Here is a 3,908-nt window from a genome sequence, read left to right on the forward strand (position 1 = left end):
GGTTACATCAAATTCATTAAATGGAAATAACATTAAGTTAGCCGGAAAACAATAATCTCTAATTGTCAAAGGACAATTCCTACATACTTGGTAGCACATGTCTGCCTAAAGGGTTGGATACTTTTACCACAAACTCAGTGGACTTTACTATCATGTTCATACGAGGTACTAATTCCATACAAATATAAGAGTGAGTAGACCCCGGGTCAATTAAAGTAACAACAGATATATCATGTATAGAAAAGGTACCCGTGATCACGTCAGGAGACTCTGCCTCTTCACGGGCACGAATAGCATAAGTCCTTGTAGGCCCTCTGCCCTCGGACCTCACTACCACATATCTTGGCGCACCTCTTCTAGTAGCCCTACTTCTAAAGTTTTTTTGTGATCTACTCCTCAATGGAGCACTACACACCTTCACTTCTTATTTTCTCTCTCTTTCTTCCATTTCGAGACAGTCCTAGATTAAGTGGTCTAGTGACCCACGTTTGAAGCACCCTCTTTCTTTACCTCGACACTCGCTGAAATGATGTCTACCATATTGCGAACATTCTAGCCTATTTGGTCGAGCACTACCGACACTCACGATAGAGGTGGCCTAGGCTCTAGACGCCACGTTCTGTTGCTTCTTGATCCTATTCGTGAACCCTACCAAAGTATTCGATCGGGTAGAGAATTCCTTAGATTTCTTAGATGAGGACTGATTCGACCTATTTGTCTGTTTCTTGAATCCCGTGACTCAATAATTGCCTTTCTCCTCTCTTTAACCAATTCTTCTACCTTGCATGCTCTCTCAACGAGCACCATAAATTCTCTTAGCTCTAAAATGCCAACAAATACTTGGATATCCTCATTTAGACCATTCTCAAACCTTTTGCACATGGTAGCTTCTATAGATATGCAATCTCATGCATACTTGCTGAGTTTCACAAATTCAAGTTCATACTCTGGCACAATCTTACTACCTTGCTTCAACTCTAGAAATTCCTTCCTTTTCTAGTTTATGAACCTCTAGCTAATATACTTCTTTTGGAACTCTTCCTGGAAGAGTTCCGAAGTTACTCTCTCTCTCTTGGTACCACAGACATGAGAGTGTTCCACCACTGGTAAGCTGAATCTCGCAAGAGCGATACTGCACACTTTACGCACTCTTCAGGCGTGCACGACAGTTCGTCAAATACCCTGATGGCATTCTCTAACCAAAACTTTACTTTTTTCGGGCCGTCATCTAAGTTAGCCCGGAATTCCTCGGCCCCTTGCTTTCTAATCTTGTCTACCAGAGGCTTCTCTCTGTAACACCCCTATCCCGTGACCGTCGCCGGAATAGGTAAGGGGCATTACCAGGCTTGTAACTCATGTCAGAACCGTAAAATTTTAAACTTTTTCTTGAAATAAAGGTCATTCATTTAGATAAGTACTAAGCACGGCCAGGGATAAAATTTAAACTTCTCTAAGTAAACATTCAAAAGATGCCATTTTCGCATGGCTTATATACATTAACCAAAATATTCTTCCGCCACTAGTCTATTTTATACATGCCATAAGATACTCCAAAACATAGCAGTACCAAACAGTGGATAGTGATAGTGTGACTAGTTGTTGACGATCCTCGAGCCTGTAGCTTCGCAATAAGATCTATAAAACAGAGGAAACAGAGTAAACGGAGTAAGCATTACAATGCTTAGTAAGTTTTAAGCAGTGTCAACAGATAACAATCAAATTATAACATAGTTGTTCGTATTTTTATTTCACTCTTCCTTCGGGCATACCATCCCTTTACCGAATATGCACATCTCATCATATACAATAGGCAGATAAACTTTCACATAAAAGTGAGCTCATGTGACATAGATATATCGTATGGTTTCACATAACCTCTCACACTGATCCGATGTCACATAATCATAGGAATAGTCTCATAGATTGCTCTCGTATGCATCACATAACTACCTTATGATTTAGTGCAAATCAAGCTCACATATAAACTTGGAGTACATACCTGTTTAACCTTTCGCATTGAATATATTTATAAGCAATTCTTATTACGAAGTCTTACCCGGACATAATCTCCACACGAAGTTATCGGGTCTTACCCGGAAAAAATCCCCACACGTAGTCATCGGGTCTTTAGAGCTCGGATATAGTACGAGCACGAAGCTTACGGACATTAATCAGTGATAATATTCTCGCATAAAGCCTGCGGGGTTTTAACCTGGATATAGTACTGACACAAATGCCCTTCGGGACTTATCACATTTATACACTTTCACATCCATCACGTTGGCCACTCGGCCATCCATCACGTTGGCCACTCGGCCCTGTCACATATAAACACTTTCACATTCATCACATCGGCCATTAGGCCTTATCACATATATACACTTTCACATTCATCACATCGGCCATTAGGCCTTACTATCATTTCATATTCGAATACTCATAAACTTACAATATCACGATTTAGAATTCAAGTGTGGGTTTAATCAATAGCTTATGAGCAACTAAAACAAGTTTATCAAGGTTCACAACATAATCTCAAATTCAGCACAAGCTGTTTTTCCTGAGCAATAGTCACTAAATTATTTATAACTGGAGCTACAAAACTCCAAATCACTTTCCGTTAATTTTTCCTGAATATAGACTCGTATATCTTCCATCCATAAAATTTCCAGAATTTTAGGTTTGGCCAATCAATACCAGATTTTTCTTAAAGTTTCCCCTGTTTTGCTGTTTGACTAATCTGACCACTCTTCACTACGAATCAAATTTCTCATTTTACAGAATTCAAAATGTGTTGTATTTGATTTCATTTGAAACTAGACTCATTAGGGAGTCTAAGAATATAAATTTTATCTTATAACCACTTTTGTACAATTTATAGTGATTTTCTAAATACAGAACAGGGGATTTCGGAGTCATTCTGACACCGTCTCACACAACTTTAAATATCTCATTATCGGAAATTCCTTTGCTTACACGGTTTCTTTAATAAGAAACTAGACTCATTAAGCTTTAATTTAATGTCTCATTCAGCCTCTAATTCAAGTCCATAAATTTATGGTGATTTTCTAAAGTCACGTTACTGCTGCTGTCCGAAGCAGACTATTTCAAATTACCCTTAAATTCCCAAGCTCAAACACTTAAGAACTTACCATTTGAGCTTAGAACATATCATGGCCACATCATATCTTATTAAATCGACTCATCATGTCCTATTATAATTGAATTTACTCAACATTTAAACACTTAAAACTTACCTCGGATGTGGTCGAACAATTTCGGCGGCTATTCGATCACTTTTTCCCTTCCCTTATCCAACTTTGGTCCTCTAAGCTCTTGAGCTTAATTTAACAAATAAATTGATTTAATCATTTGAGCATCAAAAGAGGAACTCAAGGTACTTAGCCCATATATATATACATTAGACATTAAAGTCACATACATATGAAATCATAAATCAATTCAACATATTAGCCCACACTCTCTTTTAGCCGATTGTCTAAGCCAAGATAAAAGCATCAATATGCTTGCCTCTAGCCGAATACATGCAACACAAATCTTCTTCCTATGGCCGAATATGCATATCTATGTTGAGGCCGATTATATGCTTAATACTTCCTACAAGTATAGTTACTTGTATTGCTTATATATCATTTTGTTTCAAGTTCAAAACTCGGCTAATACGCATATATACACTAGTAATCAAATACTAACATTTTGCACTTCACCTTACTACCATTTTACATCTACTTTCTACCATGGCCGAATGCATCAAGACACCATACCATTCAATTTTGGTCATGGGTTACACAAAGAACTTAATGTCTAACTCAAAAATGCCAAAAAGAAAATCCAAGAGTCATCAATCACCATCACATGTATCATTACAAAGCTTTACACTTAGCATG

This window comes from Gossypium hirsutum, chromosome A04, assembly GCF_007990345.1.
Source record: "Gossypium hirsutum isolate 1008001.06 chromosome A04, Gossypium_hirsutum_v2.1, whole genome shotgun sequence".
In the NCBI taxonomy this organism is placed as follows: Eukaryota; Viridiplantae; Streptophyta; class Magnoliopsida; order Malvales; family Malvaceae; genus Gossypium; species Gossypium hirsutum.